Source organism: Melanaphis sacchari, unplaced genomic scaffold (genome assembly GCF_002803265.2).
Source record: "Melanaphis sacchari strain LSU unplaced genomic scaffold, SCAv2.0 Contig21_pilon_pilon, whole genome shotgun sequence".
In the NCBI taxonomy this organism is placed as follows: Eukaryota; Metazoa; Arthropoda; class Insecta; order Hemiptera; family Aphididae; genus Melanaphis; species Melanaphis sacchari.
In genome coordinates this window covers 2440719-2460009 of record NW_020271096.1, presented here as the reverse complement: position 1 = coordinate 2460009, position 19291 = coordinate 2440719, and the positions used below count along the sequence as shown (strand labels likewise).

The 19291-nt window shown below is 27.8% G+C and overlaps 1 pseudogene; it reads left to right on the top strand.

Annotated features, from left to right (window-relative positions):
• Positions 1–8713: 8713 nt before the first annotated feature.
• Positions 8714–19204, top strand: LOC112594003 (annotated as a pseudogene).
• Positions 19205–19291: the final 87 nt, after the last annotated feature.

Sequence of the window (19291 nt, the reverse complement as noted above, 5' to 3'; positions counted from 1 at the left end):
ATATTATGTAGTTTTATATTCTTATGATAAATTTGTTCTCGTAATATTAATATATTATATACAATTAATTAATAGTTTTTAAATTGAAGTGAGGGCCGCATCAATATCTACATGGGCCCCGGGTTGGACACCCTAGATCAAAGGTACATAAAAATACATAGTAGATATTAACAAGATGTAAAATTAAAATATAGAATAATCACGCTACAATACGTCATTGATAGGACCCATAAATACGGGTAGAGCACCTAGCATTAGTAGAGAAGGTAGTTAACTGTAGACTTACGCACAACGAGCTTACGACAGCGAGTTTTAGATTATTTTTAAAATGTTATAAAGTTATACAAATAAAATATTTATTTTCATGCGTAAATTATGAAGTGAAGTGTTCATTTATTTCAATATACCTACCTTCCTCAACACGTCTCAAGACTTCGTCGAACGTGCTACCTCGTTTAAATAATAATCGTGGTACAAAATATCGCAGTGTCCTGCACAGTGATCACTACAGACGCGAGGACGTCCTTCACGTGACACCACAGTTTTTTTTTTCTACCGACCACCATCGCAAACCCGAAAAAATGTTCGATTTTTTTGTTTCGTATCAAGTCTATAAGTTTATTTTATCGCCTGTTACACTGTGACCGTCATTCCATTTTATCGTAGTTGATCCTTTTCCTTGACTATTTTCTTTGCGACCGCTTCGACTTAAGATTTGCCTCGTCAGATGTCTCCCACATATTCTAGCTAACACTTTACTTGTCTGAACGTCATGGCGTTTGACACTTTGTAAATCCCTGTACTTGCGCTGAAAAAAATACCATTTCAGTCGGAATTACGACAAGTTGTTCTCCACGTCTACGTTGTGCCCTACATTTCCCGTTAACTATCTATAAGTAGTGTCGTATTAAGACACCAAATCCCTCGTCGTATACTATTGTATAAACAATGTACTTATATGAAGGCACTACATATACTGTTGTATAAACAATGTACTTATATGTAGGCACTACATAATACATTAATACCTGTTATTAATGGTATTATCATTAATTAAAACACAATGTTATACTCCCACTGTTCCACCGTATATTGTTTTGTCGAAATCTATAGACTTTTATATTCGAGGCCGTATGCATAAGATAATATTATAACATAAGTTATTTGATGACAACCGATTCGTTATTCCTTTGGATTAAGACGGAACACTAATAAATAATATATTAATATTAGTAAAATACACTGTCGTCACTCGCCAGTCACATATATAATAATCGGAGCCGACATAAGATAAATTCGTTTAATGAACACTGTATTTATAATCTGTTAAGGTAATATGACAATACTACTCGTATACAAGTAAATTTGATAAATTAAATGATATATTACAGTTTATACAATGAAATCTGTATTCGATAGTATATATTAATTAATAATTATATTATATATAACGATAATACACTTCGTTTTTAGTGTTTCTAAAGCCACATTACGATGAAATCATTGTGTATTGTACTTACCCGTTGAGGATTTATATACTTATTAACAGTAAGTACACATATAAATTTATAAAACCGTATTAATTTAATTATTTTTGTATACATTTAATATTATGACTACAACACAAAGTCTAATTTTCTGTTTTTTAAACAAAGTTCATCAATGATCTCTTCTGATGAAATCTCAGTATTTCGATGGCACGACTATAGTGCTAATCCATTAATGTCTACTTAATTAATAAAATTAATGTAACTATAGTGTTTATAGCGAATTTTTATTTGAGAAATAACTAAATAACATATTATATTCTTTTGTTTTGTAGCTTTATTATTCATCATAATATATTTTTTATAAAACGGAGAAAACCATAAAAGTATGATAATTAGTATTGATAAATATGCAAATTTATGTTTAGAACGAAAACAGTCAAAAATAGTGCATTAGCGTGAATGTGCGACCAGGGCTGGATTAGAATGAAAATTTTTGGGTATCTATTTGTATTTTATGTTGCGTCATTAATTTTATAGTTAACAGACATTCACTGCTGTACAAAAACTAGTAGCCGATTCCGTCGCCGTTAACCACTATGGAATAATTGGATACAGATATGAATATTTATTTATTAGTATTTGTTAATTAAAAAATAATGCTTTAAAGCTGTATGAAGTATTGTGAGTGGGACTATTATTGTATAGGCGAGCACGGTAATAATTTAAATTAAAAATCATGAAATACCAATATGACGTAACAATGCATTCGGTCATTATTTATAATTTTACAAAATAAATTTTATTTTACCACTTATTTTGATCATCATTGTTATTCTCTATACTACCTACTAGTGAATGGTGGTCGATTACGGACTAATAAATTTAAATGACGCAATATGTAAGTAATTATTTTAATACAATTTTATTTTTTTATCATTATTTTATAAACTTATTGCTTTTTTAAAATCATGTACCCGCGTTAGTTACTTTACTTGGAAGCATATTTGTGTATTTACCATATTATGTATGTCCACCATATTATATGTATACTATGTTTTATGCAGTGGCGTAGCGTAGGTTTAAACTTAACGTATGCGTTGAAAATGATAATTTAATGTATTCCTTATTTTTAAACTTTAATATGTTCTTACTGTTTACTCTAAATCATAATTAATTAATTTTTATGAATAATAACTTAATATAACAAATGACATAATAAATTACATAATAAAATAACTTATTAAATTAAATTAAATTAACTTCTTGTTGTCACAAGCCATAAATTAAAATAACTTATTTTAATACCCTATGTCAGAGGTTCCCAAACTATGGGCCGCGTTTTATTTTTAAATAATACATTTTTTTAGACATGTGCTACTTCTTATTAAATAACTAAAAAAAAGATTATTTGACATTACTGCGAGTCGTCAAAATTTAATAATTTCCAAAATGGGTCATATCATAAAAAGTTTGGGAACCTCTGCCCTATGTGTTATGGTTAAAAAAGATATAAGTTTATTTAGCGGACATATTTTAGAAATAATAATACATACTTATAAAATAAATACTAATAGTTACAAATATTCTTATAATTCATTATAATTTTACTTTGACTTTAAATTCGAATTTTGTAATTAAAAATAAATGTTATAAATTTAAATGAATATCATTTATAGACAACGTTAGATTTTAACTATTTTTAATACCTAATTATTTTTATTGTTTCAAATTACCTATAAAAATGTATGGTATCCATATTATCTTCTGCCCGTTACCATTATCAGTTGTTGCCACAAAATCAAAATTATTAATTAATAATTAATATTTTAGAGTTATTTTTATTTTTTAGAGTTATAGTTAGAATTTAAATACAATGTCAGACACACTATCTCAAAATCAAACCGATTATTCTTTTCTTCTCTCTCTCTCTCATATATCTTTGGATGAGATATGAACTATCTTATAAAATATAAGTTATATTTTAAGTTGAACCAAATCACACACAATATGAACAAAAACATTTGTATAGTTTTAGTTTTGAAGCGCATTGCACGTAAACCCGTTTCATGCTTAGTCTTTTTAATGTATAAAGTTATATTATTATTAAGATATAAAATGAGTAAGTACTTATAGTTTTATTATTTGGTTAATTGGATATGAATAAACTATAATATAATAACAAACGATTCAGAAAATAGACATACAACCCACAGAGATAAAAATGCAGCTGAAACATGTATATTTATTTTATAAATTTTATTAATTATTAATTTAGTTATGTCATGACTATATTGTGTTATATATAGTATAGTTTTTTTTAATTCAATTTATTTTTACAATACAATGAAACCTCTGAGTAGCAGACACTCTCAGTCACCGAATTTGTGTCCTTTATTCAGAGAGGATCAATGGCGTAATTAGGAATTTGTCTTAGGGGAGGATAGATATATTATTACACACAAAATACTTAGATTTTTAAGTACAGTTATAATTGGTAACTGAGAATACTATTTAATCAAAAATCCATAAACTAATTTATAGGTACACAAAATATATTAATAAATGTTACTTTAAAATTTTACAAAATTTAATACCTAACAATATTATGATAAATTCTTCAAAATATAAATATTGAATATATTAAAATTAAATTTTACTTTTAAATTAAACAATAATTATTAAAATATTAAATTTATTTTGTTTGTAATATAATATAATATATATATAGCTCTTTTTTGTATTGTTTATAAAATAATTTCTAATTTTCTTGCCTGTTAAGCCAACTCGTAAAACACATCATCAGGATCTAGTAAAATTAATTTATGAATTAATTTAATATATGGAATTTCTATTTAATATATTTTGTTATGATGTCAGCACGACAAAACACATAATTCCAGTATATGTATATGTTGTATAATATTATTATTTATTACAAATTATTACATTTTTACATTTTTACATTTTTGCAAATTATTATCAATTACATATTATTATTTAATCATATTTTTACAGTCAATAATTACAAATGTATTTTTTTAATGAAGTACAAGTATTTTTTAAATTATTTTTGTGAGAAATATTCGGTGAGCTTTGTCTGTTTACACAGTCCTTGTGCAATCTCAATAGTAATATAATTCGCTAAAGTTACAACAGAAGTGAAAATAGTACTGCTTTTTTACCTTTATCGATGAAATGACTCATGTTCTTTACAGCAAACAAAAAGTCCTGTAAACTTGTTATTTGATAGAGAAACCATCACCATGACTATTTCACTGATAACTGAATTCGTCATAAATTTATCGTCCTATAACGAATTTTTTTTTTATAATTACATTATTACGAGAGTTCGTACGAATGTGAATACCTACGTATTATTTTCAAATAAAGATGAAAATAATGTTTGTTATTCTGAGAGTCCGCTATTCGGAGGTTTTTCCATTGAAAATTAATGAAAATGTCCCCGTTCCCATAAAAACGTCCGCTATTGGAAGGTGTCCGTAAGTGGAGGTTTCACTGTATTAGTAAATTATTTTGTTATAATAACACAATACTATTTTTCATAGACGCCCTCAAGGAAGTGGAAATAGTATCATTACCGCCATGTGATTTTTTTTAAATTGTTTAATATATTTCATAATATTACACATATTACATATGGAAAATATTCATACAATTTACAAAATATTTCTAGAACAAATATTTTTCAAGCAAAGCGATAAAATATAAAGATAAAAGTTGATATATCCGTAGGTGGAATATTGTATCCTGCAGGCACTTTTACTTTTTTCTGATGATCATTCATAAAAAGTTATTATTGTAAGATAGTGTACATTTAAAAATGTACTCAGTAAAATGTTTTCATTCTATGGATCGAATAAAATGTATATTCACTATGTTATGATCAAATCCATAAAATAAGTATCTATTTCACGAAAAGTTCAATAAAATTATGCGGATGTAACATGCTAACAGTGTCACAGTTTATCACATGGATACATTATTATCCTTGTATAATAGTAGATTTTCAACTCGAAATATATATCTATTAATTATACAGGAAATGTTTGGCAAATATTTATAAGTATTTGAGGCAATAGTAAAGTAAGAAATTTAAAACTGGTTTAGTTATTTTTTTTATTTTTTGACGTGTTTAAAGTTCTAAAATATTTTGTGATTCATTTTCATGAATATTAATTCAACATTCTTCAACAATCGATATGCTATATTATACTTGCGTGTCGGTGGATCTTTCACGCCTATACGTCCGATTATTATTTAAAATATAATACCGAAAACTATATGAAAATTCAGCATAATTAAATAAGTTATTATTTTAAAAATTAACCAAATCATGAGTATAGGCAGTATAGCTATCGATTTTTTTCTTAATTTAATAATGTTTTATTCAATATGTGTAGTAAAACATAAAATTCTATTTAAATTTCGATATTTCAAGCTTTCATTAAATTCAAGAACTGATTACATTGCAAGTTTTTCAAATAATACCAAAAAAATTAATTCACAGTATTTTATAGATTTTGTTAATAAAATTTCAGCATATTGAGATATTTTTTAAAAATAATTGGAATTTTGGAGAAAAAAAAGTTTAATCGAAATTTACATTTTATACTGATTTGTGATTGTGCTTCGCTGTTATTTGTACATGAATATTAACAACTATCAAGTATTTGATCACACAATATAATGATGTTAATTGAAATCGGTAGGTATATATATTACACACGAGTACTATATATAGCTTCCTTTATTCGATTCTGAATCTATAAAATACATTTTTTATAATAAAAAAATATATGAAAATATATCAGAAATATGTATGTCTCTATTTTAACAACAAGAAAAATAAATTATTATATTTCAAAACAAATAAGTACCAAAAAGTATGAATATTATAAAATCAATATAGTACAGAATGAGACATAAAATATTAAGATATACATCGGTTTTGAATGGCTATAGAATACAAAATATTGAACTTACAGAAATAAGGAGTTTATTTTTCAATTCAGTAGTGTATTTAGTTTTTTACATTAAATTTTAAAGATTATATCTCTAATTCCAATGACAAAACTGCGACAAATGTTCCCAGAATGCCTGGTCTCTTTGAGGGATGACGCGGAGTGGCCTGTGGTGCTCACCTGATTTGAGCATTTGTAGTTTTTTTTTTCTTTGGGATACCTAAAGGATAAAGTATCGTTCTCACGCCAGAGAAGAACTTAAATAGAGAACCAGGGAGTAAGTTATAGTTATACCAATCCGAATGTGCCGATAAGCGGTTGAAAACTACCGTAATCGCCTACAGATGTATCGCTACTGAATACTGACGGCCGCCATCTTAGAGATGTAATCTTTAAAACCAAATGTAAAAAACTAGATACATTACTGAACCAAAAAACATAAACCTTATTTCTGTAAGTTCAATAGATTTTATTCTACAGCCTTTCAAAACCCAAGCCTATATTATGACCCACTATATTCTATATATTATGCAGTATGTATATACACTAGCTGATTCACGCGATCGAATTTAATAAATTATACCGAATGGCTGTAGGTCGCGTGGACTATAATAGTGTATAATATTATAATAATAAATTATTTATTGGTGATGTATGGGTAACCTTCAATTTTTAATAATGTTTATTGTTTATTCATTTTTATTATACACTGATTTATCATTTATGAGCCGTAAATAACTGTTTTGGAATATTTAAGTAATTTTGTACTGGCTGCATACACCAGGTGCTCCAAGTGTTATACTAAAATATAAATCCAAGCTTAAGTTATTTAAGGTATTTTATAAACTACTATGTTTTCGCCATACATTATAGTTATTTGGCATAGCGTTAAAATTATTATTAAATTAAACTATTTTAATGTTGAATTTTTCGAATTGTTTGATCGTCCAACGTTCTACCTAATAATATATACATAGTCGAATAAAGTTTGAAATGCATGTCATTGTTTGTATAATACTGCGGCAATATCTTGTATTATATTGTTTTTACAGCACAAAAAAAACGTTCGTTTAAATACGGTTAGCTTAATTTGACTATATAGCATAGCTTAGCCGGGTTATTAGACTATCGATTAAATTTCATAGAACGAAGGTTACGAACTATAGTTGTCCACATGGTTTCTATTGGCAACATAAGCTTATAAACAGAAACCCAGAAATATTTTCAGCATTTTCATAAATATGTTCCGACACATAATATGCATTTTGGTGCATTATCACGCGAATCAACCATATGGAATTGAATTACTGCAACGGGAACAATTCTAATTAAGTAAAGTAAGTCAAGTAATTTTTTATTATTTTTGAGTAGTATATATTATCTATTTACATATTCATAGTATATACTATACTATGATTTCCAAAGATAATATAAAATCATTAATATCCTTGTTTTGATAAATGAGTCATTAAATATATATTATATATGTGTAATATTATTTATTACCGTACATTATAAAACTACATATTTAATAATTAATCTAATAAATCTTTTACTACATAATATAGATTAGTAACAACAAGAATAATAAATATAATAATGTTTAATTTAATCTATGATATTTGTAATAATTAATCTTATTATTTTATAATATAAATTTTAATTATGTGCTTCATTTGTAAATAATCATTGACCATACATTTATTTTATTTTATTTTATTTTTTTATTTTAGTATAGGAACTTAATGTTTATTGAACAACTAAATGTATTTTACTAAATATTTCAATATTTTACTTTTTCATATTTTATATTATACTTACATTATCTTTGATATATTGTTATTATTATACCAACAGGTATAGATAACACGTATGGAAAATAAAAAAATTTATATACACTATAAATTATTAATTTAAAAATTTAATTATTATGCAAAAAAAAAAAAAATTGAGAATTTGTAGATAAGAGTTCTGAGAAAACGGAGTCTAAAAATCTCCATACAGTGAATTACATGAGAATTTTATCTAGGTTTAACATCGATTTTATAAATTTGCCTACGCAACCTCATCTAGGTCACTCATATTACAATACTATAAATACAATAAATTCATAATAATGCCACTATAAAAATCGTTGACACGTATGAAAAACTATATGTCTATATATTCCTATATAAGATAACATAAATATGATGAATACCATTGAATAATATAAATTATATGCGCGCGTCTTACTTTAATATGTCGTCCTTGTGTCCTTTGGAAATTGTTTTTTATTGGGTCAAAATTGATGGAGCTATTGTTTGTTATAGGTTTAATGTGATATTCATATTATAAACACTATTACATTGTAATAATATACTGATGATAATTGAGAACGGCCACATTTTCCATTTAAAGTGACCGACGACGGGAAATATGGCGATTACTCACTCGTCGGTTTGCACAGTAATTTTTGTTAGTCAGTCTCCGTATCTGCACGTCATCCAAATCGTCCGATTCTCAACGACTTTCGATCGAATCATTTTTGCGTCGCCGTTATCGAGTGCACTAAGTAATGTGTAGTGTGACAACATATTTTAGATGTAACGCGTCGCCCGTTTGAAGATAATTACAAGACAATATTAGCACCAAATGCAAGACACGAGTTAGATTTACTTAGAGTCCTTAGACAATCACCTATTTATGTTATTTAATGCCTTACATTACGCCTAGGATTCTTAGATTCTCACTCACACTATAGCTTGTAAAAACTGAAAATTTTAAATTTACTATAGTTATTTACACGACCCAACCGATAACTACTGAAAACAATCAAATAAACATCTCTTACCACAGCTTTAATCGCGAGCAACACTTGATTCATTATTACCTGCAAAATGAGTGTTATAAAAATTTACCGTTTTGTGAAGGAATGAAAAAAAAACGATATTCTATGAATCCTTTTTCGTATTTTTTAACAAATGTATAGTGTATAATGTTTATTTGTACCAAAATTCAAAATAAAACTAAAATTTACTTAAAATCATAATTAAACTTGAAATATGAATCACAATCCAATATTGTATTGACGTTTGAAACAAAAATATTGTATCATACATATAATGATAAATTTTAAACTGCATAAATAAAAATGTTTATATTCATTGTGAATTGCAACTATACCTTTTATATGTTTTATACAATTTTATTGTTATCCATTAAAGATGAGACTAAATAGCTACTAAATATAATTATTTTAAAACTGTTATATAGTTAAATATATTTTATATTTATTCTTAGTAACTTAATTCAGTTTTTCAAAAGAATGCGAAAGATTATTTTCTGAAAGTAAAAGATTGTATAAACAAAACGCCCTAAAAAATATTCTTTAGTCTTTCACAACCAAAAATATTTAAAAAATTTTAGTAAGATATTCGCTTAAATTTTAAACATACTATTTTAAGAAATATGTACGATAATTAATAAGAAAAAAACCAAAGTGAAAATCAAATATGTATTATTTATTTAATCGATATTTACTTTACCGATTGAATAAAACAATAAGACTTAAAAAAATAGTTTAAAGTTTAAGCTATATTATTAACGTAATAAAAATTAAATTAATAATGAATAATTTTTTTTTTAATTTTAATTTTTTTATGACTTAATGCAAAAACTGTGTTCAAATAAAGAACGTATAATGTATTGAATTTATGAACACAATGTTTATAATAAATAATTACCTATATATAAATATTTTGAAAAATAAAATCGTGTTTTAATATTACTTTAAGTCTTAACAGTTTTTTTCCGTCAATAAAGAAATTTATAACATTCGATATTTTTCTTAGTATTTATTCCCACCATCATATCAGTACGGTTTTATTAAGCACGAAATATAATAATATATTAACCGGAAATTATTCAGTATCTTTATATTTAATGATATCTTTATTCGTTTTCCAAATATTATTATTATCAGTATTTTTCACGCTATTATAATATTGTATACAGCATTCACAGAGGTACAGCATTATGATATTTTTCAATTATTCTCGGTCAAGCCATAACCTCGGTGTTACACCTGCACCAGTAAATGTTTGAAAAGGTGAAAATATTTTACACACAAACGATCTTAACTGGCTAGAATGTATATATGGATGGCTACAGATTATGTTTATTTATACCTGTAAATGTGACTGAAAATGTTTTTAGGGTTTACGGTTTACTTTTATGGCGACTGCATATTATATAGGTAGTTCAAGGTAAAATATTATAATAAAACTAGAGGGTAAAAACCTAACGTAGATGAGATTAGAGATTCAATGAATACGAAAACATGCCGTTTCTCTACTCCATTACGCCTATTCCTTATTAAAAAAATTTATAAATCATTATCTTCATGTGACGTAAAAATGTTTTGTCGCATATTTCGTTCTTGTACCTACTGTCTTTGTAATATACTCGTAATATTAAACAAGAGAAATAGATAACCACTTTTCGAGATTCGCGGGGTTGGATGCAGATAAAATACGAGTATTATCCTTGCACAACAAATAATATAATTTGCTTGTGAAACGGAAATATTTATGTAATATAGTAATATTACTATATACGAATAAAAAACATTTAATTTAAAATTAAAAATTCTATGCAATTATGATAAATATTTGACTTAGGTGCCTTAGGACCTATAAGGTTTACTGACCATGTAAATTTTACCATTATCCCTATCCTTTTATGCACATCAAAAATAAACAATAATTTCGATGCTTACTTTTGCGTATCTTGTACAATATTTAAACACTTTTAGTCGTTGCTAAAATATATGCCGCGATGACAATGGTCGGATGGTATCATGCTAGTTTCTTTAAATTATAATTGTATAAACTCTACAGATGTTGGTTTTACTTGTAGTTATTCAGTTTTTTATTTGTAAGTCCTCACAAATAGCATTAATTTGCATATATTTATATGTCAGTTAACAAACATAAGTATGCTAGTGTATGCATAGAAAACTAAATTTATTGGAGTAAACTTTAAAGAACTCCCTTTTAAAGAAGACTGTTTAAAGTTGTTATAAAAGTATCGGCATTGTTGTCATATGTTTGATGAAAACTAAAAGAACGAGAAAAGTCTTTTGACCTTTACCATAAGTCTGTTAACTGTTGTCGTTTTTCTTTATACGCATTTGTTTAACTTAAATATAAAGTGTAATACTATAAGTTACGAATACAAATGTTGATTCTTAGTTTTTTGAATTACAAAATATTCTTATACGGTATTGAATTGCGTTGCTAGTAATAATTTTTTTTTTTATTTGGGAAGGTATTTATATTATTATTATATCGAGTATCTATATGCATTATATTTTTAGTTATTAAAATGTGGTTATAACTCATTAATAAATATTTAAAAATAGACTAAAAAAATACTATAATTTTAAATATTTACCAAATATTATATCAACATTATTTAATAAACATAATCTAAATTTCAAAATGTAATTTTGCTCTTTTCCAACTAATTATAAGTTATAATAATTTTAATATTTGATTTTTGTTTTTTTTTTCTTGATAAAAATATTTTTCTAAGTAAAAAAACTGAAAAATGAACAATAATACACGGCTTATTTTATGTCATAAATTGTTCTTAAAGCAATTAAAAATATAGTATTCAAATATAATTATAATTTTTATAATGTTGTGTTATAGTAGGTAATTCAGACATTGACAAAATCTCAAAAATATTATATGGTTAATATTACCAGTATAAAAATTATTAAAATATTAATTGTTAAAAAGATAAAATTTATGGCCAACTCCTACAAGAATAACTTTTTTATATTTTTATCTGAAAATTAAAAATACTGTAATTTTTTACATAGAAATTTTTACCTAAAAAAATAGGATAATATTATTTAAATTAATGATTTTGGAGTTGAAAAGCTCAAAAAGTTAAAAATGATCATAACTTGAAAATAATAAATATATAAAACACAAACACTTGAATAGAGCGTATTTATACGCTGTATGATGATTCTTGAAGGCTAATTTATATCTATGTTATATACTATAATATTATATGTTCATAAAATTCATTATTATATTTTTCCACACTATCACTCACAGGATTTGCTCGGCGACTCTGCAGTCAACTTCCTGTTGAGTGCTATTTTTACATTAATTTTGCTATCTTACAGAAGTACGAGCGGTATTCTTTTTTATCATCTTTTATAGGAGTTAACATTATCTTTTATAGGAGTTAATACTATCTTTTGTATGAGTTAACACTATGTCTTTGTAGGGGATAACATTACATTTGTAGGAGTTTATCATTCCCCAAATTTATTGGTCCATAAAAATTTGTTAAATTCATCAAACGCATATAATACCTGAATGTTGAAAACTTCCGATGTAAATAATGTTATAGTTTTCATTACCGTGATTAGGGTAAAATACATTATCCATATAAAATATACAATTATTAATGACCAGTGTTGGGAATAGATAATTAATAATTTATCTAGATAATGATAAAGATGACTGTACTAATTTTTATCTAGATAAACATCAGATAATTTCATTAATTTTGCAAATACTCAGTGATATATGTACAGGTATTAGATAAAAAAATATATCATTTAAAACATTTTAAAATATTAATATAAAATTAAATAGTTTATTTATTAAAACATGTGAAGTATATTTTTGAATAAACTTCATTAGAAAGATAACAAATCAATCTCTGAGTTAATAAAACAAAAAATATTTACATATGAATAAAATAATATTTTTAATTCTATTTTTTTTTTAGTCCATAAAAATAAATTATCTAGATAGGTACTCATGGATAACTAGAATTTTATCTAGATGAAGATAAATATAAATGAGTTGAGAATTATTTAGATAAGATAAAAGATAAATCATCTATCCAGATAATTTATCTAGATATTTTCCAACACTGAATGACAGTCAACAAATCAAAAATAGTTTACTTCATTATAAAATAATAGTATATTAAAGGCCAAAGGGTCACTGCCTATTGGCTTGGTATTGACTTTTAAATTAAAAGCTCTTCATGTATATCGCCTTTAATCTTTTAAAAACGCTATATTTAATCTAATATATTAACATACAAACATTAAAGTACGGTAGGTTACCGAGACCCAATATCGGATGTGCAACCTACAGTATTCACAATCCATTTTAACTTATTAAAATTCTTTACAGTTAAGCAATTGGAATTATGACCTTAAATAATATTTATTTTTTTAAATGCTAACGCTTTGTCACACAATTAATTAAAAATAATAATCGTACTTTGTAGAGAAATTAAAAAAAAAATATTTATGTATTTTTTTCATACAACAGAAATAATTTTCCGAGTTATATTAAAACATGACCCGGTGATATAAATAAAAAAAAGTTCACAAATTAAAAGCATTCATAATACAGAATATTAATAAACGTCCCGATCCAATAGCCATAATAATAATGGTCTCCGCAGTGATTTTTGTACGTTAAAAATGTTGAAATTTAATGACTTTAAAATATTCAAAAAAAAAAAAAAAAACAACACAGAGATGAAAATAATAACGAAAATAATGTTTACGTGTCGAAAATAATGATTATTATAATCAAATACAATATCGAATGTGAAACGAAATCTCGACATCACCTGCACTACGAGACAAAATACGTATCTTATACTTGTCCTTTAATAATAATTCAATCACGTACTGTTACCACGAGATTTCCGTACGTCCCGTGCTCGTGTTTCTCGTGAATGTATAATATAAATAATAGGTACGCTAATAACAAACCGTAATCAAACGTCGGCTTTGAAAAACCCAAAAATAAAAATAAAAACGCGTAGAACCGTGGTGCCCACGGACTTGAAAACCGCCCGTCGAACTCGTTACTGAGGAATTAATTTATTTTTATTTTTATTTTTCATTTTTGATTTCCGTGCACGCGTGTGGTGCGGCGCAGACCGCCGACGCCGCGGACACATGTTCGACGACAAGCGGAGACGACGACGACGACGACGGCGGCGGCGGCGGCGGCGGTCACGTCATGGACGTCAAGTGGTGTACGCCAACCCGAACGGGACGCTGTCCATACTGCCGGACGCGGCGCCGGCGTGTCGGCGTGGCGCGTCGTCCGTGTCGTCGGCCGCGGCGTACCTGACGCTGTCGTCCGCGGCCATCGCGTCCAACGTCGTCGTGTCCGGCATCGTCACCGCGGACAGGCTGCGGTCGCCGTACGCCGTGCTCGTGTCCGCGCTGTGCCTGCAGTGCGCCATCGACGCCGCGGTCGGCCTGCGCGGCCACCAGGGAGCTGTTGGTCGGCGGCGGCGGCGAGGCCACCGTGTGCCGCGGCGTGGCCACCGTCGGCCGCCCTGTCGGCCGTCGAGCTGGTCACGTTCGCCGCGCTGGCGTGTCTCAACGCGTTCGTCCGGCCCGACTACGCTGAGCTGCCCCTGCCCGCCGCCGCCACCCTGTGGGCCGCCCTTCCATGTACGTACGTCATACTCACTCCGACGTTGCTGTTCGCCACCGAATTTCCCGTCCAGGTACGTACGCGTTTACGTCACGGATGGGGGTTTACACGGGGAGGACTTGACGGTTTGCCCGCCACCGCCACCCCTCCCCGTGCCGAATAAAAATTTGTCGCCCACGTCCCAGCAAAATCACCTTTGTACAACAGAATTCCCTCGTAGCATAATAACGTTTTCTACGTATTACACGTATATGCGATTCGTTTTTCGTTTGACTAAAGTTTAAACGTAAAAACGTTTCGATTCAAACGACGCAATATATTTTCTCTCCGTTTTTATATTATGCTAAAAATTTGAACGAGAAAAAAAATAATTATAATACGTTTTATATCAGCTATACCCAACTACGTCGCGTAAGAGTGTACGGCACGTTTTTCACGACACGATCGAATAAAACGACAGACATATTATAGTACCTATACCTACCCTTCTCGATTAGCGTAAATAAGCAATTGACACGTATTGTTGCTCGCAATGGTTGTGTCAGACCACTCTGAACTTCATACAATTATTATATACGATAAAATATTCGTTTAAATTATTGCGAATGTATTATCTACGTGTATGGTATGAATTCAAAGCTGCGTGCACGGTTTTATAAGCGTTATATTATATAATACGACGCATATCGATGACAGTATAACGACACCTGTTGATGATAATAATAACAATAATAATAATGCGATAAATAATAAGACTAGGTCATTGCCTATTGTGAAGTTACGAGAGTTTAAAAGGTGATTGCCAACACGAACCGTGAACTTGGACCGAACACTCGTATCACGAATATTTGACCAGGGTTAAAGTTTACAACCGTCCTCAGCATTGCGGAAAAAATTGACTTCGAGATCGTTTCAATGGAACTATTTTACGAAACGTGCAATTTTTTATCGATCGATAAGTTTTTTGCAAACGTAAGCGAGATAATTCCTACTTTATATAATATAATATATTACCTATGGTAGATAGTGACAATCACGTGAAAATAATAATTCACAAATATTTGGTTTAAATTTGGGCAACGTCATTCGAAATATTCTACGGTCAATCGTTTTTTACCGACATTACGTGTAATGAAATGTTTAGATAAGAGTGATGCGACTACACGTCGCCGTCGGTGATAAATATTTTGTCAGTCTATACGTGGTTGGAGTGACAGTTTTTTGTTTATGAACTTGTAATTTTTTGACACCGACTGACAAGATTAAACGGACATTTTTTAAAACACTAAGTCATCCATCAATGATAATAATAATATTATTCGACTTCGTTTTCTGGTTTTTATTAACATAACACATTATACATCATAATATAGATACAAGTATTATATAGATGCAATAAAGTTAATATGACTTCAATTATTTTTATAAATATAATATTATATAGGTAATGTATAAAAAAATTGTTGAACTCTCTTGAACATAATATTATGTTTGTAATAAGAGAATATAATATAAATATAATAATAAGAGAGTATGTATGGTTTTACTTTTTGAAAGTGGAGGAGGTAATAATACTATATTGTTTTCTTTAGATGCAATAAACTGAATAGACCCAAACAGGCCACTGATTTTATTACCCAGTAAAGTATATAATATGACTTACTGCCAACTACTCTTTTTTTTAAAGTAATTTTGAAAAATTATTAACGCGATGGAAACAATAAGGCGTAACAATTATTATATTTCGTGTAATACTTAGTTCTTACTGCCTTACACAAACTAAATTTTCTATTTATGATTTTTATGAAAATCTATAGTGGTTATAACTTATGAAAATATTTTCAAAATCCAATAACCCTTAGTTGAATGTTCAATAAAAAATAAGTTTTAAAATTTAGTCGGGAGACGGGTAGAACGATACTTTTTTAAATTATAGTATTTATACAGAGAACAAACACGGTGAAACACTTTGTATAATATTGATGCGATAATTTATATACGAGTACGAGCATATTAGCGCGAATAAACGATAGAAGACAAAAATACTTAGAAATGTCGATATTTTTTTATTTTATAGCTGTTTGCAGAGTAAATTCTATAAAATATGAATTGTTATAATAATAAAATAATAATACAGGGTTTCAATCTATACATAATGTAAATGTAAATAGTAAGAATAAACAAAATTGTAATTATGCGTTGGAATGTATCATCGAATCATATGAATATAATTTTTTATTGTTATAAATAGTATATAGTTATCTACTTTATGCTATCACTAAACGCTTAAAATAAATATAACACAAACATTTTGTTGTATGGAAAAATTTTTAAAATTTATTTCTTAACGCTTTTGATCTTGTAATTCACAACAGTTTGAACATATTCATATATTATTATATTATTTACTAGCCAATTTATTTTTGTACCGAAAAAGCATAACATTATAATACTGCATAATATGGTTCGATAGCTATACTTAAACATCATAAATGGATAATGGTACTGGTAACATTAAAAATTGCTCACTGCATATTTTAAATTTTCAATATATGCACTACTTCTTTACTACAGTTTTAATAATTATTCATTTTTCATACTTGGTGATTTACATAACAATACACATATAATATCTACTTATAGTTGATAAAATATTAATTACCAAAACCACAAATGGCAATTATACAACTTACATAACGTGAAAAAAATGCTTTTGTTTTGTCACGTATTTTAATTTATAATTTTTAAACATATTACGAATTAGAAAATTCTGTAGTGACGAATTATTTTCCCAATTATTTTATGAAAATTTGTTGTATATAATATAAGAACTAAAGGTAAAATGTTAAAAAAAAGTTGAATAACCATCGATTTTGTGATATTCTTACATTGAAATCGATAATTTTAAATGATATAAAATAATTAAATATATGCCTTACCTACTTGAATCAAAAAAATTATTGTAAACAAAAGTAATATAAACGCAAATGTTTTAATTTTTTTCAGAGGTCGTTGTGGTTTCATTGCAAATACTACTGGATGGTTTTACCCAACTTTATTGATTGTTTTCAGTTTTATGATACCGTGGTCAATATCATTTTATTTTGTATTTGTATCCCGCCCTTCAACGACCACCGAATCTGCGAATGTCATAGTGACACCTATCCAAACAAAAAACCAAATCGACCTTGTACCGTCCAAATTAATTTTTGCATCTTATACAATTCTTGTAACACCAAGTCTTATTTCGTCTTATGTTTATCTTTATAACAATCCAGATGTTAACCCTTGGGCAGAAAACGAAGCACCAGAAGACATATTGGATGGTTACTTGTCAAAATTGCCAATCCTGTTTGACGTGTTTGTTCCGCTAGTCCTCATATACTACCATAAAGTTTTCAGAAAAAAATGCAGGGAATTATATTTGCACGGGTTCCGAAATTCCGTCTCAGATGACCGTCAAATCACTGTTGAAAGACTGAGACGATCTAAAAAAAACGAACGTTTAGCAGACGACGCACCCGTATTATTTCTTGAAAAGTCGGGCACGATAAGCGTCAGATTTCCAAGTGAAGACGGCTTCATTATTAAGGTATGCGATTTGAGTGAAAAAGAAAACGATTCAAATGGGAAAAAAGAAGTTCGTTTTTCGAGAAAAATTAGTGAAGCACCCTATGAAAATTATAGCAAAAGAAAATCAAGAGACGAAGAATCGAGCCTTTGAAGGAAAAACAAAAAAGAAATAAAAAAAAAAAAGGAAATATTTAAAAAAGTAAGGAATAGCATAAGACCTTACTAGTCTATTTTGTATGAGATTAGGTGTTGTCAGATTTAGAGGGTTCAATCGAGAAAAAAATAATCATCGTACTTATTATTAATGTAAAAATGTTTGTATAATATATTTTTAATTTATAATTTGTAAATAAACCAGTTTATCTGACGACAAATTAAGAACTAACAAATGACTAAAGTATTAAAGTGCATTTTAGTATGATTTTATCGAATATATTGTTAGTTTTCAATCAAATTATCTTTTAAAAGAAATAATAAAAATAAAAATAAATTAAAACCTATATTGTATTAATGAAGTCGAATTATTCTTCATGTAGGAGAAAGATAAAAAAAAAAGTGTCAGATAACTGAAGTTGTCGGACCTAATCTAACCGTGTTGGATTATTGAGATCTTACTGTATTAATTATTATTATATTCCATAATTTGAATTATGTATGTATAATATATAAGTAGATTCTTATGTAATATAAAAGAAGTATCATAGTATATGAGATAGAAAAAATTATAAAATTACATTTAATTATTACTAGTTCTTTGCAT